We start from the raw sequence: 19,354 nt of genomic DNA on the forward strand, positions 1-19,354 counted from the left end.
TACCACGTAGATAAGAAATACTATTTATAAAACTATATTTGTCAGGTATAGCTAATAATATAAAGAATACCTGAGTATCCATCATCTAGTTTTAAAAAAAGACTATGACCCTTACTTCTGGCATCCTCTGTGTACCCCGTTCCTTCCCACCAATGGAACCACTATTTTGAATTATGCACTTCTCAGATTCTTGCTTTTCTTTATAGTCTTACCATATGTATGTATCCCTAAAGAGTATATTCTTCAGCTTTGCATGTTTTCAAACTTCATCAAAATGGAATTATACTGCAAATATACTACTGCAACTTATTTTTTCCACTCCGTATTTTTAGATTCATCCATGAGCGTTGTTTTCCTTGTAGCTGTAATTCATTCATTTTCACTTCAACAGAAACTCCATTGAATATATTCATTCATATCCACTGAATATGAATATACCAAAATTTATCTATCTACTGTTGATGGACAGTTGGACTATTGTCAATTTTTGTTATTAGAAACATCTCTGACATGAACTTTTTTACCCATCTTCTGGTACATATATGCATATATAAAGTATTACATATGTGTATGTGCATGTATGTATTATGTGTGTATATGTGTATGCATGTGCATATTGTAAGTATGTCTGTGTATATGTGTGTACATGTGTGTATATGTGCGTGGGTGGATGGGTGTGTATGCATGTATGTATGCATGCGAATGGAACTGCCAAGTCAGAGGACATGTTCATCTGCAACTTTACTAAATAATACCAAATAATCTTTCAAAGCAGTTAAACCAATTTATATTCCCACTCTTTTTTTTTGTAAAGATTTTATTTTTTTTCTTCCTAAGCTCTCCGGTACATAGTTGTATATTCTTAGGGACCGGCCCCTATATTCCCACTCTTGATTGCTGCAAATCCTCACCAATACTTAACACTCCTAAACTTTCACATGTTTACTAATCTGGCTGGTATGAAATCTTACGATTTTAATGTGCATTTCCCAGGTTATAACAGACTGAGCCCCTTTTCCTATCTGCTGGCCACTCATGTCACCTCTTCTAGTGTCTTTTCAATTCTACTGCCCATTTTGCTATTGGGTTGTCTGTCTTTTTCTTTCTGATTCGATGGCATTCTTGATATATTTTGGATACTAGTCTTATGTCAGTTATAACTTCACTCAGTTTGCGGCTTGTTGTTTAATTCTTTTTATATGGTCTTCATGAACAGAAGTTCTCAATTTCAATGTGGTCAAAATTTATCACTCTTTTCTGTTACTGTTTGAGATTCATGAGTGTGTGTCTTAAGATGGAAAGTTTAAGAAATTCTTCCCTACACTAAAAGGCATAATGATATTCTTCCATATTGTCTTCTAAAAGTTTTAAGGTTTTGCCTTTCTCGCTTAAAGTCAAATGTGCCTGGAGGTATAAGGTGTGTGCATGCATGCATGTGTATGTGTGCACATGTGTGAGTGCATATGTGTGTGCACATGAGGTAGGGATGAGGACAAGAAAGTCCTGGGCCAATGTCACTCAAAGTGTGGTCGCACTTTTCATTACCCATCTACAGTGAGATAAGGTGCTTGAGCCACATGTAACTCAATGCACTCTTCCTTCAGAGAGTAGGTTGTGCTGCAAAACTATGTCAGCTAAACCAGGCAGCACACCCTGTGAGGGGTCAATTCATGCTCTGGTCCCTTATCTCATCTCGGATGGAAAACAAGAGTTTGCAGGCCAGCTCATTTCACAGTACTATCTGGGCAGAGGAGTGGGATCTGTGCGAGGTCCCAGAGAGGTGGGGGAAATACCGGTAATGCAGCCCACGGAAGAACACAGAGAGGACGACCAGTATGTCTGGGAAGGAAAGACAAAGAGCTCCAAGATGGGGTTAGAGGAAAGTAGGGGATCAGACCATGCAAGGCTTGGAAGCCACGATGCTGAGGATAAGGAACAATATCATGAACGCAGCGGGAAGCCACCAAAGGCATTTAAAAGCATGAGAATGACATGATGAGGCTAATAGTTTTAAAATCCTTCCTGGCGCAGTGTGAGGAAGAGGTTAACAGGGCAGGAGGAGACGTGGAGAGATCAGTTACATGGTCACAGTAGTTGAAGCTTGAGATTTTAGAACTTTGCTAGTTGTGTGGCCCGCAGACCATCAGCATCACCTGGGAGTGTGTTAGAACTGCAACATCTTAAGCCCATGGAAACCCTACTAAGTCAGAAACTGCTTTTAACAAGCTCTGCAGGTGATTCATGGCCCGTTAAAGTTTGAGAAGCACCAGCCTGAGGTTTATTTTAGAGAAATCCACGTGGAGATACCAAGGTTGCAAGCGGACACATGAGCCTGAAGATAAACCTGCAAAAGAGAGAGAAGTCCTAGAGGCAGGGGGAAACCAGGAACGTGAGATGACAAGAAAACAGAAAAGGTGTTTAGGAGTCAGGAAGGGGTCACCTGTATGGAATGACCGTAAGAGATGAAGAAAATGAAGGCTGAGAAGCACGTCCTCAACGTGACAGGTTTCTTTGGCCTTGTGGTGGCAGAAACCAGGTTGCCATGGGTTGAAGAGTGAATGACAGGTAAGGAAATGGGGATTATGTGCAGACCACTCTTTCAAGAGATTTAGCTGCACAGGGCAGGGGAGGGACAGACGGCAAGTGGAGGGGTCCAGGGAAGGTTGGTTGGTTCTCAGACGATAGACAACAATCACTGAGGAGCCTGTGAAAGATGCAAGCTTCTCAAAATGCAAAATGGCGATTTAATCAAGGGAAAACATCAGACAAACCCAGGGACATTCTACAAAATACCTGACTCCTCAAAGATCTCAAGCTCATAAAAGACAAGGAAAGAGTAAAGAGCTGTCACAGACTAGAGAAGAGGAAGGAGATGTGACAACCAAATGCGATGTGGGATTCTGGATTGGATTCCAGAACAGAAATAGCGGGAAAACTGGTGAAATCCTACAAGGTCCGCAGTCTAGTTAACAGTGTTGCACCGATGTTAATTTCTTAGTTTTGTTAACTCTACTATGATTCTATAAGATGTTAATAAGGGAAGCTGAATAAAGGGTATATGGGAACTCTGTGTATTAATTTTGCAACTTTGCTGTATGTCCAAATCCTTTCAAAATAAAAACTAAAATAACTCAGGTCCTCATTCAGTAGGTTGAGTTCAGGAATTGGTGTGTGGGTTCGGGTTTGCTTGCTGTTGTTCTTGTTGTTCTGGAGTCTGATTCGAACCAACACCATGGCTAATTCTAATGCGAGTACAGGGTCCTTTCTTTGAAAAGTGCTGGACTAGGAAGAGGTAGAAGACGCAAAGGACAAGTGATGAGCTCACGTGGCTGAGAAGGAAGAAAGTAATGGAACCCAGAGGGGGTGTGGCCTTTGATCCTCAACTGGAAGAGAAACTGAGGAGTGAGTGCAGAGACTGGTAAGTTGTACGGATCTGCTGGTGAGAACTTAAGGGAAGCGTGGTCACAGGTGAGGATGGAAGAGCGCACCAGGAGAGTGGAGAATGTGTGAAACAGACACGGAGGAGCAGGGAGAGAGGGCTGCCGGCAGACATGAAACAAGACGGCCAGGCTCTGCTATGGAGGTTTCCCATCTGAGGAAAAAGTGCTCTTCCCAAATCAGCATTTTAGGCTACAGTTGGATGTGGGGATATACCCAAAGAACACTGATGAGCTCTCTGCACAGAAAAGTACCAACCTCAGGGCGAATGAAAAGTAACTGCATCAACTCCCAATACTTTAAGATCTCAATACCATGTAAACACTTCTTTTAGAAATCTTCCTGTGACATCTTTTGTTTCGCAACTTTAATTAAGTCACAGACAACATTAAAATATCTGGACTGCCATAGTTCACATCTGTTATGGACAGAATTGTGTCATCCCCAAAATTCATAGGTTGAAGCTCTAACCCCAACGTGACTGCATTTGGAGACGGGGCCTTTATGGAGGTAAGCATGACTAAATAAGGTCATAAAGGTGGGGCCCTAATCCAATAGAGCTGGCATCCTCATCAGAAGAGGGACACACCCCAGAGCTCGTTCTCGCTCTCCACACACTCGCACAGAGCCAAGGCCACGTGAGAACAGAGCAAGAAGGGCCCATCCGTAAGCAGAGGAGAGGGGCCTCACCAGAAACCAACCCTGTTGGCACCTTGATCTTGGACTTCCAGCCTCCAGAACTTAAGGAGAGAAAACTCTGTTGTGTAAGTCACGCAGTCTGTGGAATTTTGTTATGGCAGCCCGAGTGACTAAGACAACATCTTTCATTCCTGACTCAAACAAGAGGCACTATGATGGAGTAGAGATTACCGGAAACAAGACCCTGCAGGCCTCAGGTCTCACCCTGGTCTACCACAAGTTAATTAACTGCCAACCTTGAGTAACTCACTTCACATTCCTAGGTCTCAGTTCCCTCTTCTGCTAAGAAGGTTTATGGTTCCTGAAAATTACTAGCTGAAAAATGGGGTTAAAGTGTTGACTTTCTATGGATAGACCTGAAATAGGACCCTATGCTTATGCTGTAAGGTTTTGTCAGTCAGGCTTCTCTGTTGTTTGCAGTGGAAACACTGGCTCCATAAGCAAGAGGAGGATTCATTGGGAAAATACCAGCAAGTCCACAGAACGGACGAGGTGGCTCAGGTTCAGAACACAGTCAAGAGCCCAGTGAGGCTGAGCAACAGAGAAGCCCACTGGGGTCTCACTGCAGGGAGTGTCTACTGATGACACCAAGCTGGGACTGCCACTAGCACAGCTGCCAATGGACCCTCCATTCCTCTGCTTCATGGCAGCACCCCTTTAAAATTCAAAGTTCAGCTGGAAGTATCCCCCTGGCGAAGCCTAGGCCATATGTCACATTGTCTCATCAACCCTGCAGCCTTCTGATCCTCATGTATGAAGGATTCCCCAGAAAGAAAAAGGGTAGTCCCCCAAAAGGACAAATGGCCACTGCATCAGTAATAGGAGGCTTCATTTTAGCTGGAAAAGTCCAAGCTAATAAAAAGCACACCTCTTCAGCGCTAGTACAATATAATCCCAATCAGAGAGGGAGACAACAGGGCAAAAAGTTCTAGAGTGTTCCACAGAGACCAGAATTGGGTTCTGTTGTATCTCAAACTTGCTCAGTTCCCCTGGAGAAATCCCTTATAATTAATCACACCTTCCGTTTCCTCCTCTAGAGATGAGGACACAGATAACAATTAGTGACTTCACTGAAACATGAAGAGCAACTTCAGAAAACAAGTGTAACCAAACCATACTGAAATAATGGTACTACAAAGCTTTTTAAAAATTCACACTACGACAGTTAAAGCATCCATACAGGCTTCATGCTGAGTTTCAGGAACGCAGTTTCTCTGCAGGATTTTCTCATTCGACGCGATAAGGACATTAAATGTTGGTTTAATTCAAAGCATGGGACAGGGTATTTATTGGAAGATGGTCTGTTTCACTTTGTTTTGTTTTATTCTTTCCTAAATAAAATGCAATCCTCTTTACCAACCTGGAAAACGAGACTGTCAGGACTTTAAGTAACCAAAACAAACTAAATACTCAATTCACTAAGATCAAAGACGGAAAAACTCTCAGTCAGCCATCTGTTTCTAAAATAATTTAATTCAAAACACAGTCCCATAACAACAGGGAAAAGGACACCATCAGCTTCAAGATAATCTTCTGTCTCCAATTACACTCAGAGCTGGAATGGCACACGACATGCCATGACTAAGCATGAGGAGGCACTTTCCCTCCCAAACACAGAACCCAGCAGCCATTATTTCCACACAGATGCACAAGCCTGTAACCAAGGACCAGGAGACCTCGCTGTCTCACGGGGTGGGTCTAATTCCAACACACAGTAAACAGCTTATGCTACAGGCTCAATTTCTTAATTCAGCTCTAAATTAAGCTTTTATTTGATATCAGGGGAGCAGGAGGCTTAAAAGAGAGAGAGGAGCCATTCGGGCTGGAAGCAGCAGCATGGACAAAGGCTCCAAGTCCGGACAATGTGGGATGTGTTTGCGTAAGAAACACTAGTGGCTCCACTTGGTTGGAGAGAACACTAGGAAAGTTGGCCGAGGAGTGTGAGAATGTCAGCAGACAATGGGAGCCATTGGATATTTTGAGCAAAGTGGCCTTTTTAACAAAGTTATGCTGCAGAAACATCAACCTGGCAGAGTGGAGAGAAGCAGAAAATGGTGACCTATCTTATGTTCAGCCACACAGTGAACGAATGGGGCAGGCAGTTAGGAGCATATGATCAGAGGGGAATGGAAAAGAAGTTACAAGTAAGAGAGACCGCACAAAGGCAAAACAGATGATACACTCAGCAGCTGATGGGATGGACACAGCAAGGGAGAAGAAAAAGTCCAAGGCAATTCTGAGTCATAGATTCAACAGGCCAGTATCAACAACTCCACCTGAGTATCCAACAGGCCTCTAAAAGACCCTGATTCTCCTTCATGTGCCAACCAATAACTCACTCTCACAGCCAGGTTCGTCTAGTTAACTCTCAACTCCCTTCATCCCCCTTTCCAAACTATGTAGTTCGGGCCCCTATCATTACTTGCTCAGAACTCGGCCTGGCACAGCCTCCATGAGGAGATGGGCTTTCCAGGCTACTGGAGCACAGGAGGCAGAGATGCTCTGAGACCCTGGACACCCACCTTGTTTCCTTGCTCACTGTGAGTTTGGTTCAAGAACCAGGAGAGCCCAGAGCATCCATAAACATCCTTCAAACGGCAAAGAACAGATTGCTTCGATAAGTGCTTCCCGAACGGTGTCCCGAGTACAAAGGGTGGTGGCCCAGCAAGGGCTGAGCACCTCCAATATGACAATTCTCTACTTGTGCACAGTGTCGCTAGTGCTATGTGACCCCCAACTCCCATGCACCCCAATCCCTGGGCTCTAAGGGCCAAGGAAGGCTGTGCTGGGAAATGTTCTAACTGTCCCTGCCAGATGAGAAGTGTGTTTCTGGTAACAGAAATCAGTGGGGGCTGTGGTCTCTCTTCATCAGCCATAACCTGCCCTAAACCATGAAGGTTCCTCTGGCCCGCACAACCCATCTGGAGTTTTCTAACACGCAGACCTGATCAATCCATTTCTGTATATCTGAGGTTTACCTAAAGGGAGAAAAGAATCTTATCTCATCACCCTCCAAGATCCTCCAATGGATCACAACAGCCTTCAGAAACGCAAAGTCCTCAGCTGTCACCCAAGAGCCCTCACCTCTGGGTCACTACCTGTCCTGCTGGTATCACCTCCCCTACAACCAACCCACGCTTTCTCTGACCGCCATGCTTTTGCAAAGGCTGTTCCTTCTCCTGGGAATACCCATCCTTCTTTCCCTAACCCCTGTCATGCCCCTAGACTTTCCTTTTCCATCCCTCCCAGAACCCTGTGTGAGCTTTTCTCATAAAACTTACATTGTAATTTTTGGCTTGCTCAACTGCCTCCCCAGTCGACTTGAGCTTCTTGAAGAAAAAGACTGTATCTTTCATCAGTCTGTCTCCCATGTCTAGCCCAAAGCCTAACATGTTCATTCATTCACTCATAAATCCAATAAATATCTACTGACCATGTAGGCTAAGGGCAGGGTATGAAGTATCAAGCCAGACCGAAGGTCCCCTGCTCATAGACCTTACAGTGGAGAAGAGGAGACAGACAGTAACTATAAACTGAGAAGACTGCTAAGGAAACGAGTGACTGAGAATGACGGACAAAGAAGGTCAGGAAAGGTGACTTTGGGCAGGTGACATCTGAGAAAAAGAGAGTGGGAGACGGCTCCAGGAAGAGGGGATGGTGTGTGTAAAGGCCCGAAGTGAGAAAGATCTTGACAGATGTGAAAATAGCTGCTGTGCACAGTGCAGAGCCAGCAAGAGGAGCCTGGCTGCGGGCGAGGCTGGTGTGAAAGGCAGGGAGACGATTCCAGGTGGGTGGAAATGTGATTCTAGTGCTCAAGAGAGCAACTTGGGCTGAGGACACAGATGTGGTGATTATCTGCAGGAAGATGATAATTGAAGTCAAATGGCCCCATCGAGGAAGAGAGAGAAACGTCTGCCTTGCACACCTCGAGTGCCACGTTCACTGAAGCGGGAACAGAAGAACCCAGTGCTCTGCAGCAGTCGGAAGGGGCCACCTTTAGCAATCATACCAAATAGAATGCTATTTACACAGACTTCCCCAATCCAACCCAGTCAAGCACACAAATTATTCTCATCCTTACTTAATTTATTTCCATTCACTGACAATCTTTCCCAAACCCCCTCTTCTGCCTGCTTATTGGTATGAAGAGCCTACTGATTAGCAATTATCCATAGTGTTAACTCTCTAAGTATCTATAATTATGACTTCCTTTGGTTTATTCGAGGGGTCCTTGGGACTCTAGGATGAGGAATAACAGGAAGTTAATGTAAATACTAATTTGCAAAGGAAATAACCAGACCAAATATGCAGATAAGCCAAAAGGCAATTTTCCAAAATTGAGGTTTCACCAGTGTGGAGAGTTCTATATTTGTTTTTACTATTTAAAGTGTTTAAACGCCACCAATAAACTAATTTCGGCATTTTTAACTTTTTATTATGAAATTTTCAGACATATGCAAAAAGCTAAAAGACTAGAACGCATTACTCAGCTTCCGCTCCAACTTTCTGCTCATTTCATCTACTCCCCATGACTATTTTTTCAAACGACAGTAAAGCAAATCCCAGACACCATTCATTTCACTAATAAATACTTCAGTATCTCTGATAAGGATCTTTAGAAATCATAACTACAACCATTATCACAGCCAACAAAATTAAAAATAATCCCTAGTGTCATCTAATTATCCATTCCATCCTTAGTGTTCCTTGATGGCCTCAAAATATTTTGTACAACTGCTTTTTTTAAATTAGCACACAAACCAGGCGCACACATCGCTTTGGCTGATGTGTCTCCTGAGTCTCTTTTACTCTATAATAGTTTTCCCCTCCTTTTTTTCTTTCAAGCTTTTACTATTTACATGTTAAAGAAAAAGGTCATTTGCCCCTGTGGACAGCCCATATTCTATATTTGGCTGATTATACTCTCATGGTGTCATTTAACATGTTCTTCTAACCCCCAAATTTTCTAGAAACTGCTCATTAGATCGAGAGGCTTCATGAGATTGAGGATCAATATTTTTAGCAAGAATATCTTCCAGGTGGTCTTTCATACTTCCTATTGTGTCACACCGGGAGGTGCCTAATGCCTGGCTGTCCCACTTTGAGTGACACTAAAATTTATCAAGGGCTTTAGGTGGTGACAGCCTGCTCTATCCATTATAAGGTGCCTCATCAACTTTTCACCTAATGATTAAGCAGTCAAAATGAACACTGCTTACATCCATTATTTCATTAGCGAGGTTGAGTTTTTTAAGCCTGCATTAAATAAAGATATTCCTAACACTCAGAGATATAATTAGAGAAAGAATAACCATTATTTGGCATCTGAAACAACCTATTTGTGTGTGTTGGAGAACATTTCTTAAGTCGCTTGATTAGGAATTCAATACAAAGATGCTGATTTCTGTATTACTCTTTAGAAAGATTACAGATAGATTGCTGACTCTACATGGATTAGAATAAAGCCCTACCCCTCTCTCTTTTTCTCTCTGAAGTTGAAAGTTCCAAAAAGATAGCGAATAAAGGAAATCTTGGAAATTATGACAATTATGAAGGAGGGGAGGAGGAAATAGAAATGTCAGAATATTTCCAAAGCAGCACATTTATTTCAGTCCCTTCCCAAAGGAGAGATGGATGAAGTACTAAAATAACCTTAAACCATGATGCTTAAACAGTTTCAAGTTCCACTTCTTCACAGACCCCTTAACCAGAGTTTCCAGAAAACAGCCAAAGGGAATCTGAACCTTTTTCTTCCCTATCCCACACTCAGAGAAGGGTTAATACACAATATAAAACCTGTGTGAACAGAAGCAAGAATCCTTCCAACCTCCAAACATGGGGGCTCATTCACGCCTCCCACAGAATCATGTAAAGACCCTGAGGCAGCCTCTGTGAACAGCCCAGCCCCGGCCCGCCTGCAGCTGCCCCTGGGTTAGGGAGTTTGCAGCACACTGAACTTTACCACCTGGGCAAGCAGTAGGGGAGGGAAGCGGGGAGCCCTGCCATCGGGGGTCAGTGACCTCCAAGGATGATGATGAGGGAGCCTGAATGCCATGAAGAAAAGAAATAAGGAAATGTTAAAAATGTTGCAATGAATGCCACTGAGCTGAGTACTTAAAAATAATCAAAATGGTAAATTCTATGTGATGTATATCTTACCACCATGATAAGAAAAAATGTTGCAACTGAGAGGCCTGTGCCAGCAATAACCAGCACTCCATGTCAGGGGCTGCGCTCCATGATCCTTCTCACTTGATTGGTGAAGAAACTGAGGCTCCAAAAGTTGAGGTAACTTGTCCAAGGCCCACAATGAGTAAGTGGTACGGCCAGGATTTGAATCCAGATCCGTCTGCTGCCAAGACCCCTTGCTCTCTACACACCTCCACACTCCCTTTCTGGAGAGACGTACTTTAAACTGCACGTGACAGTTTCAAGGGGCATTTCTAGATTATCATTCTTGAATCGCTAGACACAAAAGTCTTCACAATTACAAGGCAAACAAGAATTCTACATATTAAAAACAGCTTCCCAGTTTGAAAAGAAAACCATGTTCCCTACATCTCAACACAGACCTATCAACGTGGGGCACACTAAACACTATCGAAAAGAGCAAAACATTAAACATTCGGACACTAAATCCATAGGGGCACAAGGCTGGGTCCTGGGGTCAGCTCTGCATGAGGACCACACGTGGGTGCTGCCACGGGAGGACCCTGTAGCTGCTTACGCTTGCTTAGGCCCACGGGAACTTCCCCAGTGATGGGCTTTCCAGGCACTGCGCTGGTGACACATTTGCTCCCTTACCTGCAAGGGCAAGTTGGAGGTTGGGCGGGTAGCAAGAAAACTCAGGCAAGGAATACAAAGGACCTGCTACCCCCAGCAACATAGGAATGGTTCCCTGGGCCTCACACACCGGGTGGGCTACTACAACACGTCCCTCCAGGGTGTCCATCCTCAACCGCTGAGCAATCTAAGGCCGCTGGCGAGACCCTCAAGAAAGAAGCAGGGTTCTAATGACAGATGGCCTCATCTGTGACAGTGCTCACTCTGTGCCTACATGCGTTACGTGTTCCCCTCAATCCTCACAAAGCCCTACAGGGAAGGTACTGTTGTCACTGTTTCACCGACAGGAAAGGCAGGCACCACGAGTTCTCATTTGCCCAAAGCCTGGCAAGAGTCAGGACTAGGACCCTGGTCTGTCGGCCTCTGGCACCTGCAGTCTCAGTCAACATACAAAACTACCACCCTGGATTAAGAAAACAACACCCACTTGAATAAATTTTAACTGAAAAGCAATATAATTGCCAAAAGCACATGAGACAATGCTCAGTATCATTAATCACTGGGGAAATGCAAATCAAAACCACAATGAGATACACTTCATGCCCACTAGGACGGCCACAATAAAATTTTAAAAAAAAGGAGTGTTGGGAGGGATGTGGGATAACTGGAATCTTCATACGCTGCTGGTACATCTGCTGAGGAAAACAGTTTTGCAGTTCCTCAAAAAGTTAAACAATTACTGCATGACCCACTGATTTCACCACGCCTAGGTATATACCCAGAAGAACTGGAAACAGGTGTTCAAACAAAAACTTGCACAGGCATGTTCCTAGCAGCACTACTAACAATAGCCAACAGGTGGAAACAAGCCAAATGTCCATCAACCAGTGAATGGATAAACAAAATGTGGTATATCTATGCAATGCCGCATTATTCAGCCATAAAAAAGAATGAAGTACTCATACATGCTTCAACACTGATGAACCTTGAAAACATTATGTTAAGAGAAAGCAGCCAGACACACACACACACACACAAAACATACTGTATAATTCCATTGACATGAAATATCCAGAATCGGCAAACCCACAGAGACAGAAAGATTAGTTGCCATCAGGAGCTGGGGGCGGGTGCAATGGAACTAGACAGAGGTGATGGTTGCACGTCATTATGCATGTACTTATTGCCACTGAACTGCACACTTTAAAAGGGTAATTTTAGGTTATGTGTATTTTATACAATTTTTTAAAAGGCAATCAATTTAGGGCTCAAATACAAAAACTCCTAGGTACAAATTAAATATCCTTTTCCCAGTTTAACTTTGGTAAGCTTATTATTCTAAAGTTGACTTTCCTTTCCATCAGTGTGGTGTTTCTCAGAGTGGTCCTGCTCTCAGAATCACCTGAAGATCTTTTAAAAAAATATGGACTTCCAGGAGGCCAGCCCAGTGGTGTAGTGGTTAAGTTTGTGTGCTCCACTTCGGTGGCCCAGGGTTCGCAGGTTCAGATCCTGGGCACAGACCTATGCACTGCTCATCATGCCACACTGTGGCAGCTTCCCACATACAAAACAGAGGAAGACTGACACAGATGTTAGTTCAGAGCCAATCTTCCTCACCAAAAAAAAAAAAAAAAAAAGACTTCCAGGCCTCCCCCAAGACTCTCCTTGGGACCCAGGAATGCACATTTTAACACACACCCCAGTGCCTTAGCACCACCCCTAAGACTCCCATCCCTGCCCTTCCAGCCAGTTTTCAGAGCTTCTCAAAAGGAAGGTGTTAATCACTTGCTTCCTACATGCTGACAGCTGCTGTCTGGGTACCACCTCTGAGCTGGCAGCATCTCCTGGGTTTAGCTCTCAGCTGCATTTTCCAGGTCAAGCCCCTCCACCTGGCAGAGGCTGACCTTGGCCCTTCTAACTATTTGCAGTCCTGTGCCATTTCTGGTCCACAGAGGTGGTTAGCTTGCTTTTGAGACTGATGAGACTTTTTGGTTTTCTATCTTTGTATTTCATCTATCAACTTTATGTACGTAAAATACAGTTCATATTTAAAGCATGAACTCACACATGCCATCTTGCCCAAAGACCGTGATTGATTTCTGACTATCTTCACTTAAAATCAGATTGTTAACATGTTTTCTTCTAGGCATATTAAAATCACCCCTTAAGACAGACCAATTTTTAAATAAGATTGTAAAGAGTTTGTTTTTATGAGTGGCAAGTTTTAAATATATCTACAGTCTGGGTCAACAGCAAGCTTGGCAAAGAACATGTTTAAGCTGGTTCCCCCGCGTCGGAGCTCACTAACCCCTCCTCCATCCTCCCCATCTCTCTCCTCCCTTGCCAGCCTCTCCCCAGTCCCTGTGTTCTTATCTGCCTCTCCTCCCTTTCCGCAACCGGTTTAACATAAGAATATGAAACCAAATAATACATTATATTCATTGTTACATTTACTGAGGAAGGTTTTTTATTCTCTGCTTTTAAACACTAGTTCTAATTTGTTCTTTAAAAATATTTTTCTGCATGAATGTAAGCCTTGGTTGATTTCTCTAGAGGAATCAGTGGCCTCTAAGAGAAAGACTCTTGGTTACTGATGCTATTTAAATAAGGAACACAGGGCATCCTCAGTGAGATTTTAAACCACTCTACTGTCATGATACAATCACTCCTTCTTTTGCTTGGCTATAGGGACAGGAAGAAAAGTCTCTCACAGACCAAATATTCTAAAACAGAACTTGAACTTAAAAAAAATAAAGGCCTTATAGCAGCCCTATACGAAGGCATCTAGACATCCCCAGTTCTTTGGAATCCCTGACCCCACGCACTATCTGTAATGCCCCCACATTCTGACAATGACAACAACAAATGCCCCTGTGGGTGACACTGCGTAGCTGAGAATTGCTGGCATGCAATGCATCTTTATTGGGGAGGCCTGGGGAGGGCGACGGATGAGAACAGGTGAACAACCCCCAGTCACCCCGGCAGCCCCACTGCCAACTGGTCTAGGAAAACCACAGGAGAGCATCATTCACTTGCACCCTATTTATCAACATGCGCACCAAGTGGGAGCGAATGAGGTAAAGTCTTTCACTCCCTTCCACACTCATCTCATTGTTTTTAAGTCTGTTAGTACAGAAACAGTGTGCATCCAGTTGTGTTTCTCGTGTCATGTGTGGCCCCTATGTTGACCAATTTTCCCATGATGAAATATTAAATAAAATAAACTACCATGGAAAAAAACAAAAATCCATTTATAATATCAATGATAGCTAATGTTCATTGACTGCCAACTTCTGTGCTGAGTACCTTTCAGGCATTACAGCACTGAATTTCTCCAGCAACCCATTTTGCAAATGAGGAAACTGAAGGTAGAGGAGTTATGGAACCTGCGAGGGCCATCTGTTAGTCAGTGGTGGAACTGGGATTTGCACACGGTTTGCCGGCCTCCAGCCCTGTGCACCTGACCCTGCTGGTCAGATAGCCCCGGTGGTGGTGTCCCAACTGACATCCCATTGATAAAACACTCCCCAGCACACCTCCACATATATACTTGTATTTGTCCAAAAACTATACACATAGGCTACCATTTTAATTACAAATCTTATAAATCATACACAAAACCAAATTTTAAAAGAATGATGTAAGCATGCAATAAATGACATTCAGAATCACACTTGCTAAAATCTGAAGGCAAAATCAACCTTATCTGGCATTCACTGATAACAACTGTAGGTGTAAACGCTACTGCAGTCATCTTGATGAACTTCAATCTTCAGGGGCCAATTTCTTATCACAGCTGACTAGACACACCTGTGGGTGAAACTGTGTCCCCTAAATGAGATAATGTTGAAATCCTAACCCCCAGGGCCTCGGAACTTGACCTTGTTGGAAAATAGGGTCTTTACAGAGGTCGTCAAGTCAAAGTGAGGTCATTAGAGCGGGCCCTAATCCAATACGACTGGTCTTTATAAAAAGGGGAAATTTAGACACAGACACGCAGAGGAAAGACGACATGAAGACACACAGGGAGAAGACGGCCTTGTGACTGGAGTGATGCATCTACAAGCCAAGGACACTGAGGAATTGCCGACAAAGCCCAGAAACTAGAAGAGGCAAAGGAGGATCCTTCAGAGAGAGCAGGGTCCTGCCGACACCTTGAGTTCAGACCTCCAGCCTCCAGAGCTGCGAGACGATACATTTCTGCTGTTTGAAGCCAGTTTGTGGTACTCTGTTTCGGCAGCCCTAGGCAATAATACAGACTCTGTATTACTATGCAATATTGTAATACAGATATTACAGATACCGTATAGACAGTGGTGAGGCTGGCCAAGAGCTCATACCAGGAGCAGAAGCGCACATGTGCTATCATTCCCTGCTCACTGTGTTTCACTGTCAAAACTACAATCCACGGGGCTCCACCCCCTCAGGAAAAATCATTCAAGCCACTTGTCTACTAAAGGAGAAACTGTTTAGATACACTTTGAAAATCCACTGAACAGAGCATTCATATGCCTCCATCCACTCCACGCCACTGAAGGACAACAAACAGGACAGATCCACTGTCAACCCCACCATGCCCCAGGACTCCTGCTTATCCCTCAGAACATTTTATTCTCCATATGTCACATGAAACTCTCTGTCATACAGACCAAGTGAGAGCATCAGGGTCAACCAATACATTACATACTATTAAATCTTAATTTTGATATGCAAAATAGATATTTTTAAAAATAAGCAGAAGTTCTCATGTTCTCCCCTGCCCCACCGTGGAGCCCAGAAGCCTAATACTGCTGTCTCATTACATGGCGGAGACAGGATGCTACTGCAAACCTGTAGGACCCATCTAGCATCTTAACCACTAGCCAAGGGGGCAACCAACTGTGAGTTAATAAAGGTCAAGTAAGCCAGGCTTATTGGGTCAATATTTATTTACTGAGCATCTACTAGGTACGAAGCAAATTGCTAGGTGCCACAGAAACATAAAAAGATAGCCACAAGGAACATGAAAATTCTTAGGGTAGCAAAACAATTACGTGTGATTACAAGAGCAACAGAATTTCCAGAAATAATGTGAGATACACTTGGCAAAGGCCTTCACAGCATAAGCAGGACTTAGGTCAATACCGAAGGATGGCTGGACCTGCAAAGCAAATGCATATGCCTGCAGGGCCCAGCAGGGAGCAGACATGAACATAAAGCAGCAGAGGGGGAGACTCTAGGGAATGGTGGGGCTTTGGGTGAACTAGAAAGTACACACTGATCTCAAGCATCCAGACTCGAATCATTCTAAAAATTCTTTTTAGAAGTGCCGATGTATACACCAGAATATGAGGAAGTTCTTTAAGTATTAATAAGGAATAATCTCTAAGATATGTTATTAAATGAAAAGGTACAGAAGAGTGAGCATGGTAAATCATTTGTGTAAAGGGATACACACATATTTTCGTTTGTATTTGCATTAAGTATCTCTGGAAGGATACATAAGACATTGATGCCCTTCAAGAAGGGGAATTAGGTGGCTGGGTGGCAGGATGGGAGGGACACTTTGCTATTTACAATTTGTGCCTTCTGAATTTTTTTATTTGATGAATGTATATATTATGCAGAAACCACCCAAAGCAAGACACAGAACATTTCTATCACCCTAGAAAGTTCTCAAGAACCTTCTGGCCAATCCCACATCCTCAATCCCTAACTCCCAGGCAACTACTTTCTGACTCTTACAACTATTTGCACGTGGTTTTTTTTTTAAAGACTGGCACCTGAACTAACATCTGTTGCCAATCTTCTCCTTTTCTTCTCTCCAAAGTCCCCTGGTATATAGTTGTATAGTCTAGTTGTAGGTCCTTCTGGTTGTGGCACACGGGATGCTGCCTCAGCCTGGCCTTATGAGTGGTGCCATGTCCACACCCAGGATCTGAACTGGCGAAACCCTGGGACACCGGAGCGAAGCGCACAAACTCAACCACTGGGCCACAGGGCCAGGCCCTGCACATTGCTTTTAAAATTTTGAATTTGAATGCCCAAGGGGCATTCTCCACTAAACCCACCATCCCCTATCGTCCTTTGCTCAGCCTGCTTCGTTTATTTATTACCTGCCTGGCTCCTCCCCCCAGGAATCTGAGTTTGTGACCTGTGCCTTCTGATTTTTGAATCATGTGAAAGTATAACCTATTCAATAAAAGTTAGATTAATCAAAATAACAAAACAACAGAATACAATACCATGCCTGCTAATTCTGGCTGGAAGCTTGTGATGCACGATTTCGATAATAGATTTGCTGAAAAATAGTTAAGTTGCTCAGTACTGAGACAACCCTAAGTCAAACTTACAAAAAGTTGCAACATTTCTCCAAATCCTCACATTGCAACCTCAGGGGACTCAAACACAGATGCCTAGAGAAGCCAGGGAGAGAAGAGGTCCAGGTGTGAACCTCGCAAACTAAAGGGCATGGAATCAAGGCAGAGGGGCTGCAGAGACACCCCAGCACAGTGCCACGATCCAGGAAAGTGTGCTTGGGGAGGCTGGGGACTCAGCTTTTCCAGAGAAGACAGAAATCCACATTTTGATGTAAAATCTCTCGATTTTCAAATCTTGGCAATTCTTTCAACATTTAAAAATAGATAAATCTGCAGGCCAACGAAACCACTTCTTCAGGCTCAAACTGGAAAGAAGAGTACCAGGAAGTGTCTGCCTCAAGATTAAGAGTTTCCAAAGTTACCTAACAATGGCCTGTGTTCCCTGGAAGGAAAGCAGAGGCCCGGGGGCACCGAGGACCTGGGACAGATCCCAGAGCTGCCTATAACACACCGGGCTCCCAGAGACCCATGGGCATGGTAGGCAAATACCTCTGAGCCAGCCCCCCGCAGGGGAACTGGGGGCAGCTTGTGCAAGTTCACGAGAGCAATGAACAGATCTGAAGCCGACAGACTGTGCCAAGCCACAATCCTAATTAATGCCACATTTTCGAGAAGATGCTGAGGCCATCTTATTTGGAGATCTCCACAAAAACAAGTTACCCAGAAACATAAGCTAACACTTTGGTGCTCTCTATTGTGTTCAGATTTGTGTATGAGGTGATTACACACGCAAAGCTAGTATTTCACCTGTTAGAAATCAGGATAAGGATTACCTTGCGGGGAGGGGCTTGAGACTGGAAGGGGACACGGGGGCTTCTGAAGGGCAGGCAATGTTCCACTTCTTAATCCAAGTGTTGGTATACAGCTATATTCAGTTTGCACAAATTCGTTGAGCTATGTACCTAAAAGTACTTTTCTGTATATATATTACACTTTAAGTTACAAGTAAAAGGTGAAGATAGAGATTGAGATATATAAAATTTCAAAAACTAATTTTCTGTCAAAACTTGCAAAACACTTCTAACAAATCCAACAGACCCTCTAACTAAGCCGGTCACTTAGATAAGCGACTCAACCAATCGTTCAGAAAAGGAAAGGTTGCCTGCAATCTTCAGGAAAAGAGCATACACTCTGTGAGCCTTAATTTGTGTGATGGGAGGAATTCTTGAAAAGCTGTATGGAAACCACCTCTGGAATCTGAATCATATTTATTTTTTTTTAAAGATTTTATTTTTCCTTTTTCTCCCCAAAGCCCCCCAGTACACAGTTGTATATTTTAGTTGTGGGTCCTTCTAGTTGTGGCATGCGGGATGCCACCTCAGCGTGGCTTGATGAGCAGTGCCATGTCCACACCCGGGATCTGAAGCAGTGAGACCCTGGGCCACCAAAGTGGAGCTCGTGAACTTAACTGCTCAGCCACTGGGCCGGCCCCTCTGAATCATATTTAAATGCCTTAGGGAATCCTGGCCATTGTAAAACTACTGAGCACAAGAAAAATCACTTTGAATTTATCTTCCAGTGCCCCTCCGCACCATCCCCTACTGCACCCCTGAAGGCAGAGACCACCCGGCCCACCAGCTCAGTGATCTCCTTCCTCACTACAGCTGCTGTGCTAAGCACTCCCCCGGGGCTGAAACCTCATCCTCTCATCAGATCCTCTCTCCTACTTCGCTGAAATTATCAGTGCCATCTCACATGAGGTCCCCCACCACCTTCACCCTCACCTCAGCCCATCTGTGTCACCACAGTTACTTCCCTATCATTCCTTCATCCCTAAGGTCAGGTGCGCCTCTCCCCTCCCCCACCTTCATGTCTTCCTCTCTGAGTAACCTGAATCCCAAACAAGGCATCACAGAATGCAGGCTTCACAGCCCTACCCTCCACCCACATCTTTGTCTCTCCCACCTCCTTAGGATCTCTCTCTCCTTCAAACATCAGAGGCCTTCTCTCCCTAGAACATTTTCTCCTTAACCCTGTTGCTGCCCCAGCCACTATTTCTCTTTTTCCCTTCTCTTTTCTTCCCTGGGCATTTCCTGGAATGCAGAACTGGCATCCCTTCTCTGCATTGTCTCTGA

General features: G+C 44.0%; 1 protein-coding gene across 1 annotated transcript in view; it reads right to left on the bottom strand.

Moving 5' to 3' along the window:
• KIAA1549 (KIAA1549 ortholog) overlaps window positions 1–19,354 on the bottom strand; it is a 126,717-nt gene that overhangs the window by 81,872 nt on the left and 25,491 nt on the right. The window lies entirely within an intron of this gene.

Source organism: Equus quagga, chromosome 8 (assembly GCF_021613505.1).
Source record: "Equus quagga isolate Etosha38 chromosome 8, UCLA_HA_Equagga_1.0, whole genome shotgun sequence".
Classification (NCBI taxonomy): domain Eukaryota; kingdom Metazoa; phylum Chordata; class Mammalia; order Perissodactyla; family Equidae; genus Equus; species Equus quagga.